A 19,633-nucleotide genomic window follows, 5' to 3' on the forward strand; every position below is an offset into this window, starting at 1 on the left:
ATCTTGCTACTAAGTTGCTGGAAATACATTACCAGTGGTCATTACAGTCCTAGAATGTGCAGTGGGCAGCTTTGCCTGTCAACTCGCTTTTGAAAACCTGTGTTTAAGCTAGCAGCTTTGTTTCTACTCCTTTAAAATCCTTTAATACTCCTTTAAAAAAGGATGATTCAATTTCTTCCATACCCCCTAAATCTTACGTGCATTTTCATTCAACACATCTTTGTTCATCGTTCAAAATTGTAATAAATTCTCTAAAGAAATCAGCATGAACTGCAGCAAACAATATGCATTTCTGTGGCAGCAATCTAATTACACACCAAGGCTCTGTTCTTTGGTTTAGATATTTTTTGCCAGAAGAAATCTAAATAATGTACTGTTGAACTTCTTTTTCAACGCATCTCTAACTTAACTCTTAAGTCATGCTATTATTATTTATTTTATGCTACTTCATTCATGTTCATTGCTATAGCACGCCCTAAAGAACTTGAATGAGGTGATCTGTTAGTTTTTCCTCTGGTTTCAGAGAAGAAAGCTATGAAAAAAAGAATTTAACAAACAACTGACAAATTAGTGGGAGATGCCTGAGACTGAAGTGACTCAGAATATGAGGACTGGTGTTCCCAGCACTGCTGTTGCTCACCAGTGTGCTACAGCTATTCCTACAGACCTTTACACACGGATCATATCAGTATCTGAGTATCTCATTCCACATCTGCGGTTCCAGTGAGCCCCAAGTACAGCATCAAGACAGGTAAGAGCATCACTGTGTAAGAGCATCACTACACTACTCCCTAGCTTTACTTGGTAGTAATCAAATAAAAGGGACCCCTTAACATAAAAACTTCTGTGGATCACATGGTCTTTTCCTAAAATACAAATCAGATGGTAAAAGTTAAATCATATTGTGTGTAAACTCAACACAGTTCACAAACACACAGAAAAAAAGAATTTACTTTATTGAAAAAAAAAGAATTTACTTTATCAAATTACCAGAACAGACATGGTATGTTTTATAGGTTCTGACATTTACATCATCTTTGTTATTTTGTTATAAAATTGTTGTTACTTTGTTATAAAATTGTTATTTTTATTATTAGAAGTTTGGACAAAGTTATTTTTGGATATCAGGATAAGCAAATAAAATATTATATCTAAATATCAGATACACATTCAGTGGTTTTAGTCTATTGCTATGGAACTCAATTTGACAAAATGCACATTTTGTCTAATCATGAAGATCTTGTTTGTTATTGTGTAACTTTACTTCTTCCCAAGAATGGGAGGTTCATTGACTCATCCTAGCATTGTTTTGGCTGCACTGCTTCTGTCATTAATCACCGTTGCAATAGCAAAATTCAGGTAAAGAATTAAATTACAGGGGAAACCCACTGTTTTGCATGGAAGTAACTGAACCTGGAAGCTTAAATGTTAAGATTTGAAGGTTGAGCCTTTCATCCCAAATGTGCTACAGAGGTTGCACTGTTATAAATTGATATGAGCTGATATTTACTTAATCTCTAATACTCTTACAGTGCAGTGAAGTACATCAAACTGCTTCAATCTGAAGCAAAGTATTTAACCCTTCTTTCCTCCAAGGCATACCGAGAAATTAAAAATCTGCTTTTTTCTATTCATGCATCTTCCTTCCTAAAATCCCCTACCTACAGTAATATATGTGTCTCATGGGGGAGCTGTGAAGGCATACTCCTTGCAGGAACACAGTGGTCATCCTTTTCACTTCCTCTGTTATATCTGCTCCTCTGTGAGTGACAAGACCCACTTACCCTTTCATCCCTATTTTTATTCTCTTCCTGAACTGTTTGCTATAGATTTCACTTCACTGCTTGAAAGTACTACTTACTATGGAAGCCATACCCAGCCGACAACTGTAATGCTCACTAGTGAATACTATCAAAATGCAAATTACTTCATTTCTCTACCAGTACAGAATATCTCTACTGCTTGCACGCACATAAAGCTCACGTACAATGCAACAACACAATGCATAGGGAGAGACCTTCCCTCTATGCCAGTATATTTTTAAAATATAGAGATTTTCTAAGAAGCAAAATACTTCAGAGAAGTCAGGCCTTATGGTATAAAATGAAAATGCTGTTTGAGAGAATCTGTACTTCCTGAAGGGATGAGTCTTACAGTCTGCATGCAGTTTAAATATCCACTTAACTTGAAGGAACTTAAACTGCAAAATAATGCAAGCCAAGTTTCCAAAACTAAATGGAAAATTCAGATAAACTAAGCCTCTTTCTAAAGTATTTAATAGTGGTATATCTTCTTGAAGGCCCCTAAAGAGTGAGAAAGTCTCCACACTTTCAGAGATGCCACACCTCCCAGGATGAGTTTCAGCATATTCAGTATCTGCGAGCTGAACCCCAAGTGAGGAGAGCACAGCTTCTCAGGAGGTGCCCTGCCTAACTATCAACCTCTGCCACACCGTGAGCAGTCCGTATGAAACTCATTGACAGCCTCACTCTGATTGATAAAACACAATTTTACCAAGCATATATTCTGCCTGAGCACTTTTGTTCCCAGCAAGAATCAATGGCTACTGTCACCACTGCATACTTCTGATCAAATCCTACTTTACTGGAGAAGATTGAGTTCTGCTCTAAACTGCAGGTAAAACCAAGAAAATACATGTTAAACCTTAAATTAGATCAGTGTATCTTTTTTTATTTATTCATATATAAACTCCTTGGTCTTTGAATTTGCTGTAATTTGTCAGAGGACAAGTACACTACACAATCTAAAGTTGACATATCCTTTGTTGCTTTTTTTAAAACTACTCCTACCTCAGAGCACTGAAATTAGAATACAGACACATTTTATTTTACTGAAGTTACTGAAAATTGTTGCTGGTCTTCAGATTGCATATGTTCATTTGCCAGCAGTTTTCTACTTTATCTGAAACGGAACCATACAAATGAGTAGCTTACACACAAGTAATTATTAAAGATATTTATAGGTATAATATTTTGTTGGTAACATTCAGCTTATTCGTTATTTCTGTTAAAAGGCATTGTCTATGATTTTAGAATCTGGATGAGTTTTTTCATATTTACTAAATATGAATGTGAAATATATCTAAATGATACCAGGAAATTAATTATGAGAAAGAAAAAGAGAAAAAAGATGAAAAAGCAGAAAAAAAAAAGGGAAAAGAGGAAAAGAAGAACAAATGAGGAGAGAGGTATATTTGATGCATTATAATTTTATATCTCCCTCTTCTCCAGTTGATCAAACTAAAATAAACAACAGCTAACAAAATAAAATATTTTAGCAGCTCCTGTTTATGAATGCAGATGGGAAGAATGCATAGACACATTTATAGCACCTAAAACTTTACTTTTTTTGAGCAAATACAGCTATAATTGTGTCTCTTTCCAATATATGAGACAAGTGCATTTTCTATTCTGCCAACTGATTGTTGCAGACCGAAATGTAGTTTAAGGGCTGATGGTGTTTCAGTGACACCACTGAAGCCACAAGAACTTCCTGCTACTGAATCCAGCTGAAGGTTTCTGCAGCTGTTGCCACTGTTAAGCTGAACTTCCCCTGCTGGCAATAGGATACTGCCAGAAAAAGAGCCAAAGGATGAATTTTACTTCAGCACGAGTAAAAAGAAACTGGATCTACACTGTACTTCTACCTTTGCACTAGTCAAGAATTAGGAGTATATGTTATAGCCCCTACATTTTATTTAAAGAATTACATCTTCCAGAAGCTGCTGGCTGTATTCATTTACTGTCACTGGCACAGTGTCTACAACCTCATAATGTTCCCCACTGAGGTCTTACTACAGTGATGGGAAAGGGTTATTTCTGAGGAAAACATCACTCTAAAAAAGTCATGCATTTAATTTATCTTGAAATTTTATTATTCAGTATATTAGGCAGAGAATTTCTCAAGTTCTGCTTGGTTATTGCAAGCGCTGCTGTACTTGGAAAGACAAGGTACAAACTTTTGTATACATGGGATTCTACATAAATGCATATAAACAGTTACAGATGACAGACATCAGATGTAAAAAAAAGCAAACACAGCACAATAGGTGCATACTACATTGTGCAAACTTAGATCAAAAATAAATGCTATTATTGCTATTATCATCCCTAAAATAACACCAAGCTGGCTGACTGTTTATTAACTGCGATCCCACTCTCCATAACCAATTGTTGCATTAATCCAAATGTACCTACTTGAATTTAATAACCATAAAGACTTAAGGACAAAGAATGCAACTTACAGCAAGTTGGCAAGGTTTTTGCTTCTCCCCTGCCCTTCTCACTGCCCTTCTTCGCTCCTCAGTGCCAGCTACAAAGCAGAGAGGATGCAGTTGCCAGCATATATAGGCAGAGTATCCATGTCTCTTCAGCCTATCACAGGCACGGGCTTTGCACTGAACGTGCAGCAGCAGCATCTCCCCCTCCCACAGCTCCTCCAAAACACAGCTCGCAAAGGAAGCTCCCTGAAAAGCAGCGGCATCCCACCGAGAAACGGCCCTTGCCAGGTTAACTCTGCAGTGCCCTGTGTTTTCTTCCAGGGGCTCCATTCACAAGTTCCTTAGCAGAGAGTGTCAGATCACATGCTCCCCGTCTGTGCTGCACACTCTGGGACATTTCTGCTGAGGCTGCTGCAGTAACAGCAAATGCTTTGATTTGCTTCTGTGAAATATTATTGCCAGGAAAGAAACACAGATATGGTCAAAGTACCACTCAGGTAACTGCAAGCTCAGGTATATAGCTGTGGAATAAACATCCCCAGATAAGCTTTATCCAACTTTTCCCAGTTTCTCTTTGATCATATGTACACTTAAAAGCAATTCTAAAAGTGTTTTAGATTTGTTTTCCTATTCTAAAAGTTTTATGTGGAGTTCTGTTTCCTAGATGAATCCAGGTGACGTCCTGTCATTTTTATTTCAGTCAAGTTTATCTAAAAAAAATACTATCAGCATTTCATAGCCCTAAACAGCTTACAGCCAGGCAGTGTAGCAGATTTGGGATGGTCATTGCTCTAGCACCAGTCTCCAGCCCATTGCAGTATTATCACAGCCAACCTTTTTGCGAGGGATGAAAAAGTCACAGCTTTTTAAAACTGTCATGGCTCTTCTAATGTTACAAGAGCAACAACAACTCTGCTACAATTCTGGAAGAGCCTTTTCAAAATGAAACCAGCACCTAAACTCCCCAGGTGAGCTTTCTGGTGTCATTGCACTTGTTGTGCCCGATGTTATTCTATGATCTGACTTGCATTTCCAGTGCCTCGGTCGGCTGCTGTAGTCATTAGTTCTTCAATATTGAAAAGCATCAACAAATCCCAGAGTCAGTTGCCACAGCCCCTGAGATGTTTTCCACCTCAGATCAACTCCTGAGTTCACAGAGTTACAAACTCGATACATTGGGACCCCACAGGAAAACAGGTGTTTTGGAGACTTTTCCTATATATTTCTTTCTTCCTGAATTTGACTGAAAAGGCTGAAAATTCAAAATTTGTTGCGAGGGCAAAAAGAGACGCAAAAATTGAAATTGTCCTTAGTAAACTTAAAGATAACTGAAATTTCACTTCAATGTTTGATCCAAATGGCTTGCAAAAGGTAAATAACTTTCAAAGGAAATTAAACATGGAAATTACAATTAAGATTGGAATATTAAAATGCTGGTTTAATCAGTGTTGAAATGCAGCCTCAAAGTCACCTGATGTGTTTTTATTTCTCTGCTGTACCTGTAAAGCTTGCTGTGAAGAGGCAATGGTTGCATTTTCCATTAAAATATTTCTTTTTGTTATTTCTCAGGAAGAAAAAGGAAAAGAAGTGTGAAGGCACAACAGGCAAGCTGGAAAAGGGGAATTAAATGCCCTTCTAAAAATCATGTTCCATGTCTCTTCTATAATTTAGAAATTCTTCTGGCTTGTACTAGTTTTATAGTTCTCACCATCAACTGTTGGCAATAAACAAATCTTTGTTTAACAGAATCTTTCTGTGGTGGACAAAAGGAAGATCACTAAGCTTTCTATCACAAGTTCTGGCTAAGTCAGACATAAATGATGCTGTGTCCGTGCAGTAATAGCATCAATTTATTACCACTACTGAAGCCTTTGGTTTGCAAACGAGGTGGGGGAGAGGCTGTGTTTGAACAGGAGGCTCCAGCACAGCACCGGAAAATGAAGCAGACAACGTGATATCAGTCACTGCAGTCCCACTGTCAGTCCTTATGCAAAGACATAGATCAAAGCAGAGGGGATTAAATAGTTTGCACCCACTTTCTAACAGCTTTCACCTCTTCCACAACTGTACAGTGCAGGTTAGAAATAAAAAGGCAGTTTCCTCTGGCTTTTAGTCCTGTTATGATTAGATGGCTCTACTCCCAACTTTGTTTTTCCCTCACCTGAATAGCCTGACACTCTTCTCATGCTAGCCTCATGGTGTGGGTCTAGGTACTAAATTTTATTATGTGTTTGGGCTGTAGTTCACTGAGCCTAACATTATTTGAAAAAACCTGTTCTGTGCTATAACATGAAGGGCTTTAAATTGACTCAGATATGCTTAATATCTTAGACACTGCGAAAATAATTTGAAGCAAATTATTAGGGATCTAGCTCAATGTTTGTGTCTGTTTTCCACATTTGACATCAAGGGAACAGACACTGTTGCCTATGTGTAAAACAACCCACTGGTTTGTGTATTTGGTTTACTCTATGTCTGTAGTTTAAGGATGCTATTTGGAGACTGCAGGCCTTTTTTCCAGTTTTCCTTGCAGCTGCTCCTTCAAAAAGAGAACAGTAGTAGAACCCCATCTTTGTCTTTTTTACCCCCAGCATATTCTTCCATTAATGTAAAAATACTAGTTACCGGAAATTATCTATGAGAAGGTAAAAGAAAAGTTAGAATGGAATGAAAAATCCTTTTATGTTCCATAAACAAGGTCCAAATCTGCATAAGCACAAAGATGAGACAAGAAAGAAGAGAGTATTTTAGATAAAATAAATGTGCAACTAACAATTTTCTAATTAAAACAAAAGGGTGTCTTTCCTTTGGAAGAAAGTAAGAATTAAATAAAGCCTTCCGACACAAATAGATGGATTACTCTCAGCGTATGAGGACAAAACCTAAGTCTCCTGCAGAACATAAGTAGACTTTGCAACAGATTAGCCAGGAGATGAATCTGAGGCAGAGCTGACAAACTGGGAAAGTAACTATCCTCTTTTTTCATAAATATTTTATGTGTGACTTGTTTTCCCTGTTCAGTATCTATTGCTGGTTGTGTGAACACGTGAAGGTAAACCAAAGGAAGAAAAAAGGAACTGCTAACAAAGTGAACATGGACACAGACTCACATACACAGTTTCAGAGGAGTTAATGTACCATTTGCTGGTTCAAAGCAGCCTGAGCATATTACTCTTATGGAAGCAAGCCTACAGAAAAGAGAGGTTGTGATGAACTGAAAAAGTGTCAACAGAAAAACTGACAGGCTGTGAAGAGTCACAGAGACAGTGAGAGCAGGCTGCAATCACAGTAGGCAGACTCTTCCAATACCAAGATAGGAATAGCTTCTGCTGTGAGCTGAGATGTGCTTACCTAGGGGCGTAGGCACTGCCAGGGCACTCATCCAGCCATGTATTTCTCACAGAAAGAATGTTCTCAAGCATTGACTATTGTCAGCTTCACAGAAGCTGTGGCTGACAGATGAACTGCTATGAGGCCTTAAATGTGCTGTGAAGCCCTCATGTTAGAAAAGCAAGTTAACACAGTTAGTTTATGAATGGAATAACCCCTGTGTGGATGAAAAGACAGACCCAGATGAGGCATGAGGAACAAAGATGGCATGAGGGAAAACAATGCAGCGCTTGTTCTTGAGCAAGTGATTTGTTTGGATCACTGTTTACAAAAATATTGAAGAACACACAGTGCTTGGTTGAGAAGGTATTTTTAATTTATTATAATCACTGACTGTGATTAACACTTTGTCACAAGGGCCATGCACTCACGATAAGCTTGGAAGAGCATTTGCCACCACTGTAAGACTTGAGTCATTCTTGGAAGGATCAGAACATCACTAGTCTCTTCACCAAGAGCATGTTGGTGCCCAGTTGTCTGAGACTACAGTAAGTGCTATGGCAAGGGATCAGACCAGTGTTTCTTGCTGTACATCCCTGTCAGCTTTTCTACAAAGGTGTCTTCGGCTCCTCTTCAGTCTGTGCAAACACATGCATCTTTCCAGAAAAGACCAATGCAAAGCTTCAGGAAACTTTATGTTTAGTAGAGCACATTGGAGAAGTTCATGGAGGACTGTCTCCTGTCAGAGGGACCCCATGCTGGAGCAGGGGAGGACTCCTCTATCTGAGCAGTGGGAGAAACAACCTGTGATGAACTGACTATAAACCCCCATTCCTTGTCTCCCATCACTGCTGGGGAAGGAGGAGGTAGAGTTTGGGAAGGGCTGGGGCAAAGGTGTTTTAAAGACTTATTTTACTTCTCATTATCCTGCTTTGATTTTGTTAGTAATAAATTCAATTAATATCCCAAATTCGAGCCTGTTTTGCTCATCACGACATTCGATGAATGCTCTCCCCCATTCCTTATCTGAATCCAGGAACCCTTGGTTACATTTTCCTTCCCCTGTCCAGCTGTGGAAAGAAGAGACAGAAAGGCTTTTGTGGGTGCTGGCATCCAGCCAGGGTCAACCCACTACACACATATCCCAAAATGAGAGCACCGGAAAAACGGAATGGTAACCAGATCTTCCACATGCACAGGGTCTCCCTGGTCATGGACACACATTCACAGCTGAAGCAATGAGTAAGGTAATATTTGCTGCCTTCTGCTCTGGGTTGTTCTCTTTACCTCAGGGCTGGGAGTGATATATGTACACAGCCCCCCTGCTTGAGTGCAGGAAGATGCACTAGCACTAAGATGAGTCTTTCCATTGAGCCATGTGCCCCTGCTCTTGACTCCTGCTAATATGGTTCCATAACCAGCACCATTTCCTTAGACAAACAGTCATAACATGTAAGCATGCTGGTCACATATCACCTCCTCTTTTCCCCTTTTCAACACTGTAGTTGTCACCAAGGTGTGATGACCCCCATTACAGAACGGCCAGATCCCCCAGTCAGCATTGTGAAAAAACTATTTGCCCCACAAGATTGCTACCAGGATGTGGTGACACCAGGTCTGGAATACAGAAATGTAACACTTCATGAGATACTGCCTATAAAATGAAACAGCTGCAAGGCATGATGCTGGACAGCAAAACCTGAGATCCCCCACTGGTCTGGGACACAGCCACTGCTGTCTTCTTCCTCTGAAGATGGAGTGAATCATGTTCTCCTGGGTAAAGTCTGAGTCCACATTATGATTATTGTATCATGCACCAATTACCAAGAATTTGAAATGATCTGTAGAGGGTCCAAGTGACTAAAAGTGTAGTTATTAAAGACTCTAGATAGTAAGAAAGCTACAACCACTACTAGAAATTTTGCTTAGCTGAAAGCATAAGTCATAAAAACTGTGCAATACACTACACTAAATCCTAAAAATTGTAGATAACAATAAACTATCCTGAAAATTAAGTATTTAATTGTAGTAATAAAGGTCTAATTGTACCTAAAATCCTGTGGCAAATTCTCATTCTACCAAGGATCCCTAAAAGAATCTGCCTGTCCCTGCGACATTAGGTGACAGAGCCACCAAGTGTTCACATGCTCCATCCTGCCAACTCCACAAGAAATGCAATCATCTCCAGCTAGGAGGGAAAACAGTGAGCCAGGAAAGATAACAGCTTAAGCTGCTGCAGGTAGCTTCACCACAGTGCAGCCAGCCATCTCCCCACTCAGAACTGCTTGCCATCTGTTCTCCTTATGATCTTGTTCACTTCCACACCTCAGATAATCACAGCTTCCACATTATCATTAGGAGAGACAGGCTCTCATTTAGCCAGGATTTACTGGCAGAGACAGGCAGTTAAATAAGAAGGACAGTCAATGTATTCATTGCATTTGTACGCAGAGGCCTTAGTTCAAGCTCCTGCTTTCAAGTACAGATGCAAGTCTTTGCCATATGCTGTGAAATGCTGGGTAAGTTCTGAGAGGAATTTTCCATAAAATATTTTGTTAGAAAGGGTTGTTCTCTTCCAGCTTATTTTTCTGTGCTACCATATTTGGCTCTAGCTGGATTTGGAATCCAAACAGCCTAAATCTAGGCCAGGTTTAAAGTGGCAGCACCCTCTGTCAAAACTCTGTCAGTGTTTGTCTCTGATCAGAGGCACAAATTTTGAACCTCTCTGTGCTGACGTCAGATGGAGCCAGTCTAGAAGCAAACAGTTTTCACAGCAGTCTGATATTCTGCAGAATTCTCTGAAACACAGGCTAGGAAAGTTTTGGAAATTTTGAGATTTCTGTTTTCTTCCTTCCTGGTAACTCTTAGAAAAGCACTCTCTTATTAAGTGATCTTGTTCTGCGTAGTCTTAAGAGACACCTCTTCCACTCTAACACCAGGCTAACTTTTGTCAGTAGGAAGTGATTAAGAAGTGTAATTTTCACTGTTTTTCAGTGCTCAGAGAACACAGAATGGTGTGAAATTATGCTTAGGGAAGGAGAATCACTGCCACATTTTATGTTACATATACATTGCAAAATATAATGAAGCAAGATAACTTACCTGCCCATAGCTCCTGCTGAATTCTAGGGCATATTTTCAGTTTCTCTCTTTCAACAACACACCAGTCTCAACTTACTGCTGTTGCCCATTCAAGCAAAAAGTAAGAAAACAGCTATGTATTTACATTCTCTGGCTTGTGAATTATTTAAAAGCAGTTAAAATTTTACACTAGTTGCTAATTTTCTTTCTTAATATGCATGCTCAGCATGTAAAATCACACTAATCTTTCATCAAAATTATCATTTATTTACTTTATCTTACACAATAACAAACTCATACAACCCAGGTCTACATTTTATGTGACTGTAGTCTTCAAGAAGAATAATTGTGGAAATTAATTTACTATACACATATATATAAAAAAAAGCCTAACTCAAGATTCTTCAGCTGTGAGTACAACACATATCAACCACATTCCAATCCTGCAACACTGCTAGAAGAAATAACTCAAAGCTATGTTAAACAAAGGATTAATTACATAATCTCCTTACTTCCCTTTCACTGAAAAATAAAATCCCATGAGAAACAGTGTTACACTATATTCAATGGATACTTACAAAGAAGAGCTGGTTTCTACCAATGCTAGAATAGTAAGCTGTCACAAAAAGCCTGGCAGTATTTCTGGATGCCCATGACAATACAGTTCTCTTCAGCTCTGCAGCTTTCAGCTCTGCTGGCTACTGCTGCTATCCAGAAAGACAAGCTGTAAAACTGTGATGACCAGATGACCAGAAGCATCCTCAACTTGCATGTGGAAGAAGATTGGGGAATAAGGGATCCAGAACCTGTGTTAAGACTCAGAACATTTGCTATTCTGCCTGTTGAATTTGAAATAGAGATAGGTGGAGCTGTGGGTTTTCTTATAGTGAAGCTCTTCACATCCTCACCAAGCATCAAAAATCAATTTTTTCGTAGTGAAAAATAGGCTGAATATTGTGTCTGAGATTGAAATGGGAGTGTAGAGGCACCATGCAGTGAAGAAGGGAATGATGTCCAAATTACAGCAGAGGACACAACTTCCTGTACTCACAGCTCAATTACACTCCATCATCTAGCATTGCCTATTTCATATTTCTCTTTATGTTTGTCCTGTTAAACATCTATTGAATAAGACATTCATGTTCATAACATTTCCTGTTTGGTTGAAAAGATAACCTTCCTGCTCTTTTTCAAATAAATGAATGGTGCTTCTGTGTCTATGTTTGCTCTGTTTTCCTTCCAGTTTCCTTTAACAGGTGCTTTTCTTGAGCAAAGTAATGTTTTAGCCTGCTTTGGATGCAATAAGTTTTGATTCATCATCTTAGCAATTTCAAAACATTTCCACTACTTATCAGAGGCTTCTGTTGCGAAAGTAACTATGAGTTGTCTGTAGGAACTGCATTTTTTTCAAAAAAAAAACCCCTAATCCTCTCCTGAAAACAAGTACTGGATTCACTTCTAACATGGAGTTGTGCTGAGCAGTAGAAACCACAAAAAGATGACAAATCAAAACCTGGCAGCAAGGTCAGCTGTACTAGATGTGATGATCTTTGTATTGTAATTCTGTTGTAACAACATGATGTAATAACATTCAAAACTTCAGAATAGCAAACACCTTTCCTCGCACAACTTCTTTTGTAATTTGTGTACCAAACATGCATACACTAAAAATAAATACTTGAATGCAATTTGCAGCAAATAGCCTCCATAGCCTTGTTCTTGTGATGGAACTTGACCCTTAAAACAAGCAAGATAAATTAAAAATGTGTCAGTATGCTGTTCCCAGTAAAACAGCATCAACAAGTCTACAGGTCCATCAAAGTACCTGCATAATATCAAGATCATTTTAAGTTTCAAAATCAATGAAATATTCAAATTAGGGATGATTTTCTAGATAAATGGTAACCAAAAGGTGTTTTTTTAACAGCCACTATCAAGAGCAGAATAAATAAGAACAGGTAAGAAAAAGGCACTAACATACAGTACTTATTGATCTGTAATAACATTTCTTATTTTGTAATAATAATAACATTGGCTTCCCTATACCACCTTTAATATTTCATTCCTTCTGCCAGCTATGAAATTTTGACCAAATTTATGTGCTTTTAAAATGAGTATTCATAAAGAGGTATTACATAAAAAATTGTTGCTCCAAAAGGGTGAAATATATTTTTAAGACATATATATTCAAAAGTATAAGACATCTGCTCTTGAAAAATTAGAAAGACACTGTCCAAAGGAACCTTCAAAATAAAGCAAAAACTGTAGCAAAGAAGACTGTAATTTTTTGTCTTATTTTCTTTTTAACCTTGAAAGAAAACGTGAGAAAGCCACAGCAGTAGCAAATGAGTAGTTCACCACTCAATCTTAAAGTCATTTAAGGACTAGTATGCAATTAAGTAATTACTGGGCTGAACAGAACAGCAGTCAACATGGTAACAAATTACTGCAATGGTAAAAAAAATATTTTTTTTTAGAGAAAGGAAAATTAGACAAAATATATGTTTGCATCTCAGATTTTTGGCTCTAGCAAGAATGGAAATCACCCAAAGGCAGGAACATACTCATTAGGATGTACAATAGAAATGTGTATCAATAACCTTGAAAAGGAGGAGGCAGAGGTAGGCGTAAGAACAACCCAGGGCATGAATTCACACAACAGTTGTGTGCCGTGGGCAGATATTCTTGAGATCAGCCTTATAACTAGCTGAGCTGCTGATGCAGCTACAGAGAATCCTCACACTTACATACAATCCTAATAATGCATTCTATTTTTTTGTGCTTTATCTTTCATTAGCACAAAACACATTTACAAGGCTCTGGGTTTTACCTTTTGAATATAAAATTTTCATTATAAGAAATGCCATTTTCAGCAGCCTAGCACAACAACAGGCCCCTATCCTGGCAGGCCTCAGGATGTGGTCCTGCAATACTTGCTCAGGAATCAACACCTCTGTACCTGGTCCCCAGGTACCCAAGGAGAATGGCACAATATGGGCCCACTTAAGAGCTGGCAGGGCTGGCAAACCAGGAGACAAGTTTTTGTCTCCGTGAGCAGTGCCAAGAAAAAAATCCTGCCATGTGCAAGGCAACAGAAAACAGGAGAGAGAGCGTGTGAGGCACCTGTCATGTTAGCAACCAGCAAATGAAGGACTTCTGAGGGTCTGAAAAGATCTTGTAAGAGAAGCTTATATAATTTAGGCATGTACCTCTACAGCCACCTGAGTAAAGGCTGCTGTAATTAGCCTCAACAAACAAGGAACCTATGGTTAAATAATTAAATAAATTATAGCTGATGATAAAAAGGAGTATTCTAGGGAAAGATGCCAACATTAAATATAAATTTCTTTGGAAAGAAAAGAACAGTGAAGAAACAGAAAAATATGCAATAAGAAAGAAGATTAAAATGCCAAAAAAACATTAAAAAAGGAAAATTACAGCAGTATGTGTAAGGTGTGTATCCAGTCAGAGGTTGCTGGTTTTTCCTGCTGGCTGAGGCCAGGGCCCTGCTGCAGGCTGGTGGCTGCCTGGCGATGCCTGTAGTGGTGCTTTAGCTGGGGTGCAAAATGCTTTTTGTTTGAGTGTGGACATTCCTCAAGGCTTATGCTGTTATTGTTTACAAAGCTTGACAAATGCTTTCTATTGCTTAATAGGTTAGTTTGAATGAATCAGCTGAATTGGTTTACTAAGGTGAATGAATACCAAAAAATGTATTTGGTCTCAGGACTTCTATTTCTGAGAAATTATAGTTCTGTATCTACACTTTTTACAAAGTTTGACTTCGTATGCCAGTTTATCATTGGTCCTTAATAATAATAGTGCTAAATAGTCATGTAGAGGTTGTCATGTTCTCACAATCAAGTATTTCCTCTGATTCTACATTGTGATATTAAATTTTATTTACACATTATTTTGGAAACTTATTGATATGAAGGAATTTTCCTGATAGATTAAGATCATCACTAAGTTGCTTTTAATTATTAAACTTTTACTATTTAATATGAAGACTAACACCTTCCTAGTTTCTACTTTGCATTAGAAATGCTTCAAAAATATACTCTCTAGCCATCATTTCTTTCTTTTCAAAAATCAATTCTTTTGTTCCCTGGGTCTTTCCATTTGCAAAGCGAAATCCATAAAATTAGCTGGTCTTTTATAATTAGGCAGAAAATATGATCATCTTATGGAACATCTTCAGTATGTGTCAAAAATCTTGGGCAACAGACCACAGACTCACAGAATGGGTCAGGTTGAAGGGACCATAGTGGTCATCTGGCCCAACCTCCCTGCTCAAGCAGGGTCACAGCAGAACAAATAGCACAGCATTGTGTCAGGTGGTTTGTGAGTATCTCCAGTGAGGGAGACTGCACAACTCCTCTGGGCAACCTGTTCCAGTGCTCAGTCCCCTGCACAAGAAAGTGCTTTTCCATATTCAGGTGGAATTTCCTGTGCATCTTTTTCTGCTCCTTACCTCTCATCCTATTGCTGGGTGCCATTGAGAAGGACCTGGATCCATCCTCTTGACACCCTCCTTTCAGATATTTATAGACATTAATGAGGTGCCCAGCTGAACAGACTGAACAGGCCCAGCTCCTTCAGCCTGTCTTCATAAGAGAGATATACACAATATTGCTCTTTCTCTTCCACAGATTCTCTTAGATATTTGTCTTTTATTATAATACAGGCTTACCCATCATCTCCCATCTCAGAGCTCTCACTACCCACCACTACAGCAAGTATTCTTTCTGGTCCATTCCTTCTGTGTCCCAGCTTAACCACAGCTGGAGGTCAGAGAGTCCTCTACTTCAGCTGCCGAAAGTATATGAAAGCCACAATACCTGGGGGCCTTTACATTTGTGAGATACAAAAACTTGCAGTGAAAGGGTACCATTCCACCATCCCATTATCCCCCTGCCCCCTCTCCTTTTTTCCTATTAAAGATGCAGCCATAGGAACTGGGGAGAGGAGCTAGGAATGTCACATCTTGAATAGTCAGTACAGAGTTGCAGGAAGTTCAGTACAAATAATCTGAGGTAATGCAGGATACAGAGAGGGTTAAGAAGTCTTAAGGGTCAGGCTTAGTCTAACAAATGTTGGTGGCACTGTTGGGTGAAAACCTCTGTTTAATAAGTAGCATGATCAAGAACAGCAAGAAGTTTGGATCCACTAAGAACAAGTTGGAGAAATAGAGGAAAAATATTCTAGTGACTTTTGATCAATTGTTGGAACGTTTCTCAAACATTCAGTATTCTCTCAGATTTTCACTTTCAAAAATATTTCAGTGCCCTCCTGGAGCATAAGAGAAGATTTCTCTTCAAAGACACTTGTGCTGTCCTCTGGGGAAGATTCAAATGAGTGGGCCTGGTTAGCTTTGAAAAACAGAGCAACATGAGAGAAACCAAGGAAAGGATAAGAGAACGAAAGAGTACAGGGAGAAGACAAAGAACTTCTTTCTGATTTTCAAATTCTAAAAGCCCAAGAGGGACAATTCTGGGAAATTAAAGACAGCATATTAAAAACAGACAGAAGGAAACACTTTTTGATATCATGTGTGGTTAAAACTGTTGAAAATATAATTACCACAGGAAGAATTACAGTCAAGAACTCAGCAAGATTCTGAAGGGTCTGCAGATGTATAAGGATATCAAACATATCAACAGCAATTTAAAACTGCTGGAAGGCACATGTATTTCTTAAGGGAAAACTGTCCAAGCATTTTAAAACTGCACACAGACATGTGCTAATCAGACCAAGAGACAAAGAAAAAGGTCTCTGCAAGATAATACACCCACAGGATGCTGTTAATGAAATGACACCTCCTCTGAAATCCTTTGCATTCATTCTCTCTCCCTCCCTTTAAAGAAGCAGCACAGAAAGGGACAATATCTGCCACACTGAAAGGCCATTTCCTTTATGGTATTGTCCAAGATGAAAAGGTGCCTGCCAGCCATTCTGACAGACACTTCAGCAGTCTTCAGCTTGTCCCATGCGTCTGGAAATGTATATTTGCCTTGAAATTCATAGAGCTGGTTCTACGATTAGCTGGATCCTTTCTACTTCTCAGAGCTCAGATTGTTTTTAAAAGCAGAAGGCACCATATGTAGTATATCTGTAATTTCCCATCTCGCTTTTTTGCATGACTAGTCACAGTAATGATGCTTCCCTCTTGTTATGTCACATTAACTGTACCTGCACTGTCATGTGTCAGAAAAAAGAAAATCTAAAAACTGTGAGGTTTATTCATTTAAATGGAACAGTTTGTCAATAGCATAACTGAGTGCAAGTGAGGCCAAAACACAGGGAGCTGTTATAAGTGGCTTAGCAGCAGCATTACTCCGATGCTGAATTTATAGCCTTCCTAAACAATACACTCCAGTGCATTTTTTTTCCTAGGACCTCTTTTTGCACCAATTTTAGTCTGCTACTTATATCCTGTCTACCGAGCAGGAAGCAATTATTCCCTTCCTTTTTGTAAAGTGAACTCCAAATTATATGCCAGTATTGCTGACACCAGTGCTTGACGTTGCCCTAGCAATCAGACAGTAGATGGTACTTGGTATATATATATAAAAAAAAAAAAAATTAAAAATCTGAAGCATAAGGGATGTCACAAACCCGAGTTTGGCACGACTGGCTTGAAACTCTGAAATGCTAATAATAACCCTGACTTAGGGTTATACATATTCCAGCTTCTACTGGAATGCACAGTTGCTGTTACTATGGCTTCAATTGCCTCCAGTGTTAAGATCAAATGAGTCCCATGTCCTCCCTCCTTATGCTCCTTTCAGTGACTGAAACCTTTCCACTTTATCTTTGTCCAAAACAAAACCTTCCTAACCTCTCTGCCTTATATCCAGCCTTGCAAAGATAGGCTGTACCTAACAGATGGGGAGATACATCCTCTACAGAGGCTTTTTTGATGGATGACACAGTATTGGAGTCACATCTTTGCCTTCAAGTCATCCCATGTTCCTACACTGAGACTCACAGCACTGCACTTTACTGAGGGAGAAAAAATGAAAAAAAAAATAATGTGCTGCCATTAATCCTCGCATCAGTCATCAACTTTTAAGGGACAGAATCTCTCTGTCTGCCTCTGAAGCTGTAAAAAACAAATTCAGGAATAAAGTAATATGTCTGATGTAACATAAGAATAATACATTAAACTACATTTGACTCCATGTAAACCACCCAATTCCTCTGAAAACATACAACCAGGAAAGATAAAACTAATTTCTATTTACACCTTCACAAAGCTTAGCAAACTTGCCCCGAATTTTAAAATCAAATGTTCCTTCTGAAACAAGAGGAGAGTGGGGAAAAGGGGGGAATGATACAGTATTATTTAATAGTAAACTGTAAGAGCAACTTTTAAGCATACAATGCTCTTGCCAGCTCTCTGACAAAGAGCGTAAAACTAAAATCCCAATGTATTTTCCAAGAAATGACTGTTTGCCATAGTATTTTTTCTCTCGTTTATTCATTTGGTTTTGAATAGATAGCCATACAATCCACACAGACTCAAGAGAGGTGAAAAATGTACAACAAAATAGGTGTTTCATTTCACAATTTTCTACAGGAAAAATATCACTGCTAGGAGAAAAAAATACAATCAGCATGAGCTGGCTTAATGGGGAGACTCATTAGAGGAACACTGGAGGATTGTGGACATGCAGAGGCAACAGAGAGTTGAGGTGAGTAACAGGATTTGGATTGGGATATGCTGGAAGTAAATTGTGTTTGCTATATAGGTTGAACTTGTTTCTTTCATGAAGAAATAATGAAATACTGTTGGCCATGTATTTTTCTGATTACACAATATATTATCTGTGATTGAAAAAATATACATTTTTTGTGACTCAGAAGAATGAGGTGAGCAGTTCTTCATAGGATCAGAGTGAACTAAGTTGGAAAAGACCTTTGAGATCATCGAGTCCAACCTATGACCTAACACCTCCTCATCAACTAAACCATGGCACTAAGTGCCACATCCAGTCTTTTTTTTTAACACATCAAGGGATGGTGACTCCACCACCTCACTGGGCAGATGATTCCAGTGCCCAATCACTCTTTCAGTGAAGAATTTTTTCCTGATGTCTAACCTAAACTTCCCCAAGCACAGCTTAAGACTGTGGCCTCTTGTTCTGTCAGCTGTTGCCTGTGAGAAGAGACCAAACCCCACCTGGTTCCAAACTCCTTTCCAGGAAGTTGTAGGGAGTGATAAGGTCTCCCCTGAGGCTCCTTTCTTCCAGGCTAAACCACCTCAGCTCCTTCAGCCATTCTTCAAAGGGCTTGTATTCCAGGCCCTTCACCAGCCTTGTTGCCCTCCTCTGGACACATTCGAGCACCTCAACATCCTTCCTAAACTGAGGGGCCCAGAACTGGACACGGCATAATGGAAAGAACAGAATAAGAAACATACACAGAAATTTCCCACTGATGTGTATCAATTGGCCAAAGAAACTCTCTTACGACTTTAAACAACCTTTAGCAATTTTAGCAAGAAATTCCAGTTTTCTCACTTTGTGTGGATGGTGGGGGATGCACATTTTGAACATCAAAATTCCAGGATGCTGTTCCTTGAGGCATCACTCACCCAAGGAAACCTTTCAGCATGTATCACAGGTACACTGCAAATCTGGTTTTCACTGACTTTCCATTATAGTAGCCTTTTTTCCCCTCTTCTTTACCATTGGCATAAGCAGTAAATTTCTGTAATGTAAATAGTGATTATCACTTTATTTCACCTTTCCCAATTTCAGCATCTTCTTACTCTTTGAATCCCAGCAATTCTATAATAATTCTTGCTGTTTCACATTTAGCCCCAGATAAAATTGGAATGTCAACATATGAAGATCACTTCAGTCCCTGAGCCATAAAGAGGATCTCTACAGGACAATACATCTCATGTGACAGGTTTACAAACAAAACCAAGCTCAAGGACTAGGAGCACAAAATTTTCAAACAAGCAAGAAATCTTTT

At 38.7% G+C, this 19,633-nt stretch overlaps 1 protein-coding gene across 3 annotated transcripts in view; it reads right to left on the reverse strand.

Annotated features, from left to right (window-relative positions):
- DDC (dopa decarboxylase) overlaps window positions 1–11,509 on the reverse strand; it is a 63,231-nt gene extending 51,722 nt beyond the window's left edge. Inside the window, exons 1-2 of one of the 3 annotated variants that reach the window (XM_077182648.1) lie at window positions 11,230–11,509; window positions 10,673–10,747 (exon numbers count right to left, since the gene is read on the reverse strand). The gene's annotated coding sequence lies outside the window, so the exon portion shown is untranslated. Of the gene's footprint in view, window positions 1–4,264; window positions 4,496–10,672; window positions 10,748–11,229 lie in introns of those variants that run through there. The other 2 variants (XM_077182650.1, XM_054642624.2) reach the window with 2 other exon arrangements.
- Window positions 11,510–19,633: the final 8,124 nt, after the last annotated feature.

This window comes from Agelaius phoeniceus, chromosome 1 (assembly GCF_051311805.1).
Source record: "Agelaius phoeniceus isolate bAgePho1 chromosome 1, bAgePho1.hap1, whole genome shotgun sequence".
NCBI lineage: Eukaryota > Metazoa > Chordata > Aves > Passeriformes > Icteridae > Agelaius > Agelaius phoeniceus.